Source organism: Neoarius graeffei, chromosome 21, assembly GCF_027579695.1.
Source record: "Neoarius graeffei isolate fNeoGra1 chromosome 21, fNeoGra1.pri, whole genome shotgun sequence".
NCBI classification, from domain to species: domain Eukaryota; kingdom Metazoa; phylum Chordata; class Actinopteri; order Siluriformes; family Ariidae; genus Neoarius; species Neoarius graeffei.
The window spans coordinates 49,034,785-49,046,836 of record NC_083589.1 but is presented as its reverse complement, the minus strand read 5'-3'; positions in this window follow the sequence as shown (position 1 = coordinate 49,046,836).

Sequence of the window (12,052 nt, the reverse complement as noted above, 5' to 3'; positions counted from 1 at the left end):
TGCTTTTAAATATAAGGCTGTAAGCTGTGTGTTAGTTGTGTCTATTTATGTCCCAATATCTTGACCACATTTTAGGATGAAAATAATCATTTTAGGGCGGCACGGTGGTGTAGTGGTTAGCGCTGTCGCCTCACAGCAAGAAGGTCCTGGGTTCGAGCCCCGGGGCCGGCGAGGGCCCTTCTGTGTGGAGTTTGCATGTTCTCCCCATGTCCGCGTGGGTTTCCTCCGGGTGCTCCGGTTTCCCCCACAGTCCAAAGACATGCAGGTTAGGTTAACTGGTGACTCTAAATTGAGCGTAGGTGTGAATGTGAGTGTGAATGGTTGTCTGTGTCTATGTGTCAGCCCTGTGATGACCTGGCGACTTGTCCAGGGTGTACCCCGCCTTTCGCCCGTAGTCAGCTGGGATAGGCTCCAGGATAAAGCGGCTAGAGATGATGAGATGAGACAAACAATAATTAAGATGAAAAACCAGAAATCTGGAGTGTGCATAAGTATTCACCCCTTTCGTATTAAACCCCTAAATAAGAGCTGGTCCAAACAATTCACTTCATAAGTCACATCCATCTGTGTGCAATCAAAGTGTCACATGATCTGTCACATGATGTTTGTATCAATCAACCTGTTCTGGAAGGACCCTGACTCTTCTACACTACTAAGCAAGCAACATGAAAACCAAGGAGCACTCCAAACAGGTCAGAGACAAAGTTGTGGAGAAGTATAGATCAGTGTTGGGTTATAAAAATGATCCCAAACTATGAATATCCCATGGCGCACCATTCAATCCATTATAGCAAAATGAAAAAAACATGGCACCATTACAAACCTGAAAAGAGAAGGCCGCCCACCAAAACTCACAGACCAGGCAAGGAGGGCATTAATCAGAGATACAACAAAGACAACACTGAAAGAGCTGCAAAGGTCCACAGTGGAGATGGGAGCATCTGTCCATAGGACCACTTTAAGCCATATATTCCACAGAGTGGGGCTTTATGAAAGAGTGGCCAGAAAAAAGTCATTGCTTAAGAAAACACATTTGGAGTTTGCCCAACAGCATGTGGCAGACTCGCCAAACACATGGAAGAAGATTCTCTGGTCAAATGAGACAAAAATGTAACATTTTGGCTATCATGGGAAATGCCATGTCTGGCGCAAACCCAACACCCTGAGAACACCATCCCTACAATGAAGCATGGTGGTGGCAGCATCATGCTGTGGGGATGTTTTTCATCTGCAGGGACAGGAAAGCTGGTCAGGACTGAAGGAAAGATGGATTGCACTAAAATACAGAGCAATTCTGGAGGAAAACTTGTTTGAGTCAGCCAGAGGTTTGAGACTGGGATGAAGGTTCACGGTCTAGCAGGACAATGACCCTAAACATACTGCTAAAGCTACACTGGAGTGGTTTAAAGGGAAACATTTAAATGTCTTGGAATGGCCTAGTCAAAGCCTAGACCTCAATCCAATTGAGAATCTGTGGCATAACTTGAAGATTGCTGTCCACCAACGCAACCCATCTAACTTGAAGGAGTTGGAACAGTTTTGCCTTGAGGAATGGCCAAAAATCACACTGGCTAAATATCCTAAGCTAATAGAGACATACCCCATGAGGATTGCAGCTGTAATTGTAGCAAAAGGTGGCTGTATAAAGTATTGACTTTGGGGGTGAATACTTATGCACACTTAAGATTTCTGTTTTTTCATCCTAATTATTGTTTGTGTTACAATAAAAAAAACAATGTGTGCCTTTAAAGTGGTAGGCATGTTGTGTAAATCAAATGGTGCTAACCCCCTAAAAATCCATTTTAATTCCAGCTTGCAATGGAACAAAGCAGGACAAACATGAAGGGGGATGAATACTTTTGCAAGGCACTGTACAGCAATCTTCCAGTTATGCTACCGATTCTGAATTGGATTGAGGTCTGAGCTTTGACTCAGCCATTCCAAGACTGGCAAAAATCCCTAACCACTGGGATTTTTGGCCATTCCTCAAGGCAAAACTGCTCCTGGGTTGCACTGGTGTACAGCAATCTTCCAGTTATCCTACCGATTCTGAATTGGATTGAGGTCTGAGCTTTGATTCAGCCATTCCAATACATTTAAATGTTTCCCTTTAAACCACTCCAGTGTAGCTTTAGCAGTATGTTTATGGTCATTATCCTGCTGGAAGGTGAACCTTCATCCCAGTCTGAAACCTCTGGCCGACTCAAACAGGTTTTCCTCCAGAATTGTCCTGTATTTACTGTAGTGCCATCTATCTTTCCTTCAGTCCTGACTAGCTTTCCTGTTCTTGCAGACGAAAAACATCCCCACAGCATGATGCTGCCACCACCATGCTTCACTGTAGGAATGGTGTTCTCAGAGCATTGGGTTTGCACCACACATGGCATTTCCCATGATGGCCAGAAAGATCAATTTTAGTCTCATTTGACCAGAGAATCTTCTTCCATGTGTTTGGCGAGTCTGCCACATGCTGTTGGGCAAACTCCAAACATGTTTTCTTAAGCAATGACCTTTTTGTCTGGCCACTCTTCCATAAAGCCTCACTCTGTGGAGTGTACGGCTTAAAGTGATCCGATGGACAGATACTCCCATCTCTGCTGTGGATCTTCGCAGCTCCCTCAGCGTTATCTTTGGTGTCTTTGTTGCATCTCTGATTAATGCCCTCCTTGCCCGGTCTGTGAGTTTTGGTGGGCGGCCTTCTCTTGTCAGGTTTGTAGTGGTGACATATTCTTTCCATTTTGCTGTAATGGATTTAATGGTGCGCCATGGGATATTCATAGTTTGGGATCATTTTTATAACCCAACCCTGAGTTATACTTCTTCTTCACAACTTTTTCTCTGACCTGTTTGTAGGCTCCTTGGTTTTCATGTTGCTTGCTTAGTAGTGTAGTAGAGTCAGGGTCCTTCCAGAACAGGTTGATTTATACAGACATCATGTGACACTTTGATTGCACACGGGTGGCTCTTAATCAACTAATAACGTGACTTATAAAGCGAATTGGTTGGACCAGCTCTTATTTAGGGGTTTCATACGAAAGGGGGTGAATACTTATGCACACTCCAGATTTCTGGTTTTTCATCCTAATTATTGTTTGTGTCACAATAAAACAACAATTTGCACCTTTAAAGTGGTAGGCATGTTGCGTAAATGAAATGGTGTTAACCCCGTAAAAATCCATTTTAATTCCAGCTTGTAATGCAGCAAGAAAAGGACAGACACCAAGGGGGATGAATACTTTTGCAAGACACTGTATGTACAGTACTGTGCAAAAGTCTTAGGCACATGTAAAGAAATTCTGTAGACCAAAAATGGCTTAAAAGTAATTAAATGAAATGTTTCAACATGAAAAAATACTATAAACAGCAGTAAGCCATAATAAATGAAACAAAGTCAATATTTGGTGTGAGACGACCCTTTGCTTTATCCTGTAGTAGTCTCAGGTGCAATGAGTGCAGTATTATGCGGAAATGAGCTGTAGGTTTTACTGAGCATCTTGCAGAACCAGCCACAGTTCTTCTGGACACTTTGACTGTCACACTCGCTTCTTAATTTTGCACCAAAACCCAGCAGCCTTCATCTCATCTCATCTCATCTCATTATCTGTAGCCACTTTATCCTGTTCTACAGGGTCGCAGGCAAGCTGGAGCCTATCCCAGCTGACTACGGGCGAAAGGCGGGGTACATCCTGGACAAGTCGCCAGGTCATCACAGGGCTGACACATAGACACAGACAACCATTCACACTCACATTCACACCTACGGTCAATTTAGAGTCACCAGTTAACCTAACCTGCATGTCTTTGGACTGTGGGGGAAACCAGAGCACCCGGAGGAAACCCACGCGGACACGGGGAGAACATGCAAACTCCGCACAGAAAGGCCCTTGCCGGCCCCGGGGCTCGAACCCGGACCTTCTTGCTGTGAGGCGACAGCGCTAACCACTACACCACCATGCCGCCCAGCAGCCTTCATTATGTTTTCTTTTTTAATCTGAAAAGTGCTCTCTTATGTAACATGCTGCTCAGATACAAACTTTTTTTTTCTGTCACATTTAATTTTGTCCTGGAAAACGAACGTTTGGACTCTAAAATGTTTTTGGACTGACTCGATAATGTAGAAGTCATAAAACAGAAATCGTTCAAGTTTGTATGAAAAGAAAAGGGGTGCCTAAGACTTTTGCACAGTACCGTACAAAAAAAGTACATAAAAGCAGCTTTTTGTAATCATTCCTTGTCACTAGTCAGAGAACCAGAAGAGAATGTTCTGCTGTAAAGTTCCCACAGTGTTTTGGGGACACTGTTGACTTTGTTAACCAAGCTAGATCATTCACAGAGTGCTGTCAATGTTTCTCCAAAAAATAAGCAAAGAAGAGCCAAATGCTATTTCTGTTACTCACAATAGAACATACACAGTACATTGTGAAATGGTTTCCTAAAAAATGACCAAAGGAGACCCATACGGTTCTCCATTTAAAAAAGTGAAGCCAGATGTTATTTTTAAAACCAAAATAGAACGTTCCCGGAATGTTGTAAAATGATTCCAAAAACAAATAACCAAAATCAGATGTTATTATTTGTGAAGAATATTAGAATATTCCGGGGCGGCACGGTGGTGTAGTGGTTAGCGCTGTCGCCTCACAGCAAGAAGGTCCGGGTTCGAGCCCCGTGGCCGGCGAGGGCCTTTCTGTGTGGAGTTTGCATGTTCTCCCCGTGTCTGCGTGGGTTTCCTCCGGGTGCTCCGGTTTCCCCCACAGTCCAAAGACATGCAGGTTAGGTTAACTGGTGACTCTAAATTGACCGTAGGTGTGAATGTGAGTGTGAATGGTTGTCTGTGTCTATGTGTCAGCCCTGTGATGACCTGGCGACTTGTCCAGGGTGTACCCCGCCTTTCGCCCGTAGTCAGCTGGGATAGGCTCCAGCTTGCCTGTGACCCTGTAGAAGGATAAAGCGGCTAGAGATAATGAGATGAGATGAGACAATTAAGGTGGGTTTGGCATAAAAAGAAGGATGGCTATAATGAAAAGAACCCGATCCCAACTGTAAAATATGGTAGAAGTTCTGTGATGTTTGGGGGCTGTTTTTCCTCCAAAGGTCCTGGAAACCTTGTTAGGGTACATGGCATCATGGACTCCATGAAATATCAGGACATTTTAAATCAGAATCTGTCTGCTTCTGTTAGGAAATTAAAACTGGGCCATCACTGGATCTTCCAGCAGGACAAGGATCCGAACCATATGTCCAAATCAACAAAACTGGTTCTCTGAGCACAGAATCAAGCTTCTGCCCTGGCCATCTCAGCCCTCTGACCTGAACCCCATTGAAAACCTATGGGCTGAGCTGAAGAGGAGAGAGCACAAGAGAGGGCCTCGAACCCTGGATGATCTGGAGAGATTGTGTCAAGAGGAATGATCTCAGATGTCCTGCTCTGTATCTCCAACCTTATAAAATGTTATAAGAGAAGACTTGGTGCTGCTTTACTGGCAAAGGGAGGTTGTACAAAGTATTAAATGCAAGGGTGCCAATAATAGTGGCCCACATGTTTTTGTTGTAAATAATTATTTCTTGATGAGGGATTTGTTTTTTTTTCCCCCTGAATAAATTTATTTTTATTAAAAGTTGGATTTTTCTCTTTTTTTTTTCAGTGTGAGATGAAATGACTTCACCAAAAGGTGGATTTATTTATTTATTTATTTTAAACAAGGGGTGTCAATAACCATGGAGAGCACTGTATGTCTAGATTTGGATTCTCATCATTATTTACTTGTGTGCAAAGCTGTTCCCAAAATCTCATCTCATCTCATTATCTCTAGCCGCTTTATCCTGTTCTACAGGGTCACAGGCAAGCTGGAGCCTATCCCAGCTGACTACGGGCGAAAGGCGGGGTACACCCTGGACAAGTCGCCAGGTCATCACAGGGCTGACACATAGACACAGACAACCATTCACACTCACATTCACACCTACGGTCAATTTAGAGTCACCAGTTAACCTAACCTGCATGTCTTTGGACTGTGGGGGAAACCGGAGCACCCGGAGGAAACCCACGCGGACACGGGGAGAACATGCAAACTCCACACAGAAAGGCCCTCGCTGGCCACGGGGCTCGAACCCGGACCTTCTTGCTGTGAGGCGACAGCGCTAACCACTACACCACCGTGCCGCCCTGTTCCCAAAATGTCTTGGGAAATTTAAAACACAGCATTCTTATAGTTACTTGTAGTTATGTAATAACTGAAAAGGAATGTTGGACAAATATTGCTTTTAGGCAACTATGCTTTTGTAACTACAAACTAACTTTATGGGAACATTTATTTACGGACTAAGCAATGATTGAAGAGTGCTTTCAATTAATGTTATTTTGTGGTTGCTGAAGAACTGGTGAATCTGTGAATGAGTGATTGAATGTTTGGATTCAAAATACATGATTAACACAGTGTTGCCTTCTTCTACAGTCAATCTAATTAGGAAGCAGGATATTCATGCATTTCAGTCGTATCGCAGGCAAATTTTGGTTGTTTTTGTTGGATTAAAGTCACGAATGGAACGACCTTCCTACTGAAGAAGAAAGAAGAAACCTTTATTTGTCACATGCACACTTCAAGCACAGTGAAATTCATCCTCTGCATTTAACCCATCTGAAGCAGTGAACACACACACGCACGCACACACACCCAGAACAGTGGGCAGCCACATCAGAGCGCCCGGGGAGCAGTCAGGGGTTAGGTACCCTGCTCAAGGGCACCTCAGCCCAAGGCCACCCCACGTTAACCTAACTGCATGTCTTTGGACTGTGGGGGAAACCGGAGCACCCGGAGGAAACCCACGCAGACACGAGGAGAACATGCAAACTCTGCACAGAAAGGCCCTCGCCGGCCGCTAGGTTCAAACCCGGAACCTTCTTGCTGTGAGGCGACCGTGCTAACCACTACACCAACAGTCAGAAAGGCCGACTCCCTGACCACCTTTAAGCACAGACTGAAGACTCACCTCTTCAGCAAAAAAGCAAATCACAGATATGACACAAAATTATTTTATTTAACAGTTGAACGTTCTGGCGGCACGGTGGTGTAGTGGTTAGCGCTGTCGCCTCACAGCAAGAAGGTCCGGGTTCGAGCCCCGTGGCTGGCGAGGGGCTTTCTGTGCGGAGTTTGCATGTTCTCCCCGTGTCCGCGTGGGTTTCCTCCGGGTGCTCCGGTTTCCCCCACAGTCCAAAGACATGCAGGTTAGGTTAACTGGTGACTCTAAATTGACCGTAGGTGTGAATGTGAGTGTGAATGGTTGTCTGTGTCTATGTGTCAGCCCTGTGATGACCTGGCGACTTGTCCAGGGTGTACCCCACCTCTCGCCCATAGTCAGCTGGGATAGGCTCCAGCTTGCCTGCGACCCTGTAGAACAGGATAAAGCGGCTACAGATAATGAGATGAGATGAGTTGAACATTCTGGCTTTGTAAAATATACCTCAAAAAAATTAAATGATGTAATTAACGGCATATAGTTTTTTAAGATGAAGTAGAGGAAAAAATGATGGAATCGCCCTATAACTTGCATTTCTAAAACAAATACCCGCACACGCCTAAATATGCAAATTAGGCTGCAGTTAAAAGAGTGCTTGTAGATCTTAACGAACTGTTGCACCTGGCTGATTGACAGGAAACATGGACCCAACAAGAGAGCCATCAGTTGAAAAAATGGAAAGCATTATAAAACTCCTTAAAGAAGGTAATTCAACACGGAGTGTGGCAAAAGATGTTGGTCATTCCCAGTCAGCTGTGTCTAAAATTTGGAGTAAGTACAAACAAAATGGGAAGGTTGTAAAAGGGAAACCTACAGTGGTGCTGGAAAGTTTGTGAACCCTTTAGAATGTTCTATATTTCTGCATAAATATGACCTAAAACATCATCAGATTTTCACACAAGTCCTGAAAGTAGATAAAGAGAACCCAGTTAAACAAATGAGACAAAAATATTATACTTGGTCATTTATTTATTGAGGAAAATGATCCAATATTACATATCTGTGAGTGGCAAAAGTATGTGAACCTTTGCTTTCAGTATCTGGTGTGACCCCCTTGTGCAGCAATAACTGGAACTAAACGTTTCCGGTAACTGTTGATCAGTCCTGCACACCGGCTTGGAGGAATTTTAGCCCATTCCTCCGTACAGAACAGCTTCAACTCTGGGATGTTGGTGGGTTTCCTCACATGAACTGCTCGCTTCAGGTCCTTCCACAACATTTCGATTGGATTAAGGTCAGGACTTTGACTTGGCCATTCCAAAACATTAACTTTATTCTTCTTTAACCATTCTTTGGTAGAACGACTTGTGTGCTTAGGGTCGTTGTCTTGCTGCATGACCCACCTTCTCTTGAGATTCAGTTCATGGACAGATGTACTGACATTTTCCTTCAGAATTCGTTGGTATAATTCAGAATTCATTGTTCCATCAATGATGGCAAGCCATCCTGGTCCAGATGCAGCAAAACAGACCCAAACCATGATACAACTCCACCATGTTTCACAGATGGGATAAGGTTCTTATGCTGGAATGCAGTGTTTTCCTTTCTTCAAACATAACACTTCTCATTTAAACCAAAAAGTTCTATTTTGGTCTCATCCATCCACAAAACATTTTTCCAATAGCCTTCTGGCTTGTCCACTTGATCTTTAGCAAATTGCAGATGAGCAGCAATGTTCTTTTTGGAGAGCAGTGGCTTTCTCCTTGCAACCCTATCATGCACACCATTGTTGTCAGTGTTCTCCTAATGGTGGACTCATGAACATTAACATTAGCCAATGTGAGAGAGGCCTTCAGTTGCTTAGAAGTTACCCTGGGGTCCTTTGTGACCTCGCCGACTATTACACGCCTTGCTCTTGAAGTGATCTTTGTTGGTCGACCACTCCTGGGGAGGGTAACAATGGTCTTGAATTTCCTCCATTTGTACACAATCTGTCTGACTGTGGATTGGAGGAGTCCAAACTCTTTAAAGATGGTTTTGTAACCTTTTCCAGCCTGATGAGCATCAACAACGCTCAATAAACCACACCTAAGAATGACAAGCTGGAACTCATGCTTTATACTCCTGAGGCGTAAACAACTGTGAGTTACAGTTGGATCACTCAGCATTTTCCTTATTTAAATTTTTACAGGTTTTGATTGAGCAACACTGGCACAATCCGAAAGATTGTGATGATTATTTAACATATATGTAAAGACTACACTGTCAGCATTTGTAACAGTCAGGGGTAAAGCTGTTCAGTTAATATTTCTGACGCAGGAAACTTTTCAGGACAGAAGGCATTGTGGGTTCTTAATATCACCAACTGCATTTTTTTTTGTCTTATTAATTCAAAAAGAGAGGCGATGAGGGAATAACTGTTTATTGCCGTTATATAAAGGAACTTGTTTTTCAAATTTCCCTCAAAATAAAACATAAATATCATGCTCTGATATAAGAGGAATACAAACACTTTATGACAGGTGGTTATTGGAAAATTAGCAATTTCAGGGTGTAACAGAATCTCTGCTTCACTCTGGTGGCATCACACCACTCCATCATTGATTGATTATTTTCCTATTAGCCCCTGACACAAATGTTTTTTGTATTTTTTCTTATTTAACAAAATGAGAAACCAAGTTGGATTCGTGATGTGTTGTTATCTGCTTAATTACAGTGAAGGACTGTAACAGAGGGTGTAATTGAATACACTTTGAATAAAAGTTTTTTTTTTAAATAGAAATACACAGGTGATTATAGAAAATTGCACGTGCTGATTGGTCAAGAAATTCAGATTATTTCTGGATAATCACCTCGAGCGACTCGACAAAATGGCGCCAATCGCTTCATCACCGTAAGTGAGGAAGAATTAGAAATTATGAACGAAAATGTTGTTCCTCAAAACACTAAAGATGCTACGAAGTTTGGTTTAAAACTATTGAAAGGGAGGGTGTAATTGTGATTTATTTTATCGATTTCAAAACAAAAGTATTTTATGTGACTGCATCGATAAGTGACAAGTCTGCTCACATTACATTTGCATGCTGCTTTTGAAGACTGAAATAAATGTTTTTTTTTAAATACGATTTTTAACATTTTTTTTAAATAATCGCCTGTGTATTTATACCATTCATTTCTGTGGATGGTACAACACAGAAACCCTAAAGATGGCTGTGGATGTTCTTCCTTGGATAACCTTACGACTGCGATTGCTAAGGGATGGGTTTCCCAAAAGCCTCTTAATGCTAAGAGCAGCTTAACTAGGGCTACATCCACACGACAACGAGGTTTTTTTTTAAAAATATCGCGTCCACATGGGCAACGGATCAGTAAAATATCAGGTTCATATGGCAACGCAACGCTTGCTGAAAACGATGCAATACACATGCCACACCTCTACGTGCGCTGTAAGACGGTCCCATCGGAGACACCAGAACAATAGAAGAAGTAGGACGCATGCGCATAAACCCCTTCTTCTACCCGGCGAAGCACTCACAGGAACAAACACACAACAACAAGAAGATGGCTGCGACTACGCGAGGAAATCGTGCCTTCTGTGTGTAGTTTTATTAGTGTGCATAGTTTTATATAACTTAATTTTCTTATTGTGTGTGAACATTTTGAAAAGCATTTTTATATAATTTATATAACTTTTTATATTGTGTGTGAACATTTTGAAAAGCAGTCTTATCCAATAAAAAAAAGAAATTCAAGAAATGGTTCAGTTACTTGTTTATTTAAAAGAAAAGCTGTATACAAAAGTGAATGCAATGCAGTGGTTCATACAAAACAGCGAGAGTGCTGCTTGTTCTAGTCATGTGGTTGTGACGTCATCCTAAACAAATCCGTTCTACTCATCCAGACGACTTCGCAACGCTGCCGTTGCCAGATCTTTCCACTCTGGAACCCGTTCTCAAAAAATTTCGTTTTGGGGCACCCAAAACACCAGTGCCGTGTGGACGCCAGGCCGAAACGATAAACAATTTTATCAGATTCACCTGAATCCGTTGCCGTGTGGACAGGGCCTAGGAGAGAGAGTACTCATTGTGATCCTCGCTCTTAGCCTAGTAAACTAGACCCAACCGCCTAGCGGCCAAAAATATTTTTTGCCTAGCGAGTGGGTCTAGCCTCGCACCATATAAACAAAAACACCCCGGGCATCAAATCGTGCCCGCCAATCACAACGCAAGGTTTTTGTTTGGATTCTTTGGGCGGGCTTTTGCAGGAGTGACGACAAAGCTGCGCGACGCTGGAGAAAGCACAACAGGAAAGATGGCTACGGCTAGTGAACAGCGCGCGTTTGACTCCGCTTTGGAATCAGTTTTAGAAGAATTAGACTTGGAGTTTTCGTTGAAACATGAGCAGGAAGAGGCTCTCCGCTCATTCCTTTTCAAGAAGGACGTTTTCGCTGTTTTGCCGACCGGCTATGGCAAAAGTCTGATCTACCAGCTGGCTCCGCTCGTAGCCAAAAGGATGGGGCTAGTTTGTGCAGTACGAAGAATTAATAAACAGCTTTGAAACATTACTTTTTGATTGTTTCTTATTTTCCCGTTATTTTAAATTTAAGGGAAATTATTTCACTAAACACCACTAAATAAAAACTCTCAAAAACAGTTTAAGCAAACCCTTGAAAAACACTTGGAAAAAAATGTGTATGTGGTACAGACTCCAAACTTATGGTCATTATCTCCAAACTTCTTAATATCTAGAACCTGTTAATTAATACGCATTTTGAAAAATTATTTATTTCAAGGCCTCCCCCACTGCTTTCTGTCGCTCTGACTACGTCACAGTCACTGTTGCGCTGATTGGTCAGAGCGTTGGCCTATACGCACAGAGACAGTTTGAAAGACAGCGGTTTGTTCCTCCTACCCACTTCAGAAATGTCTACGGATCGAGGCCAGACTAAATACGGTATTCACATTTAGTCTGGCTTGCCAGGCTACCTCGCTCTACCATTTAACGATGATCTTTGTGCTATGATCCTTTTGGGAAACCAACCCAAGAACAGTTCACACTCAAGTCTCTATAATAATTTCACAACAGTTGATAAGGTCAG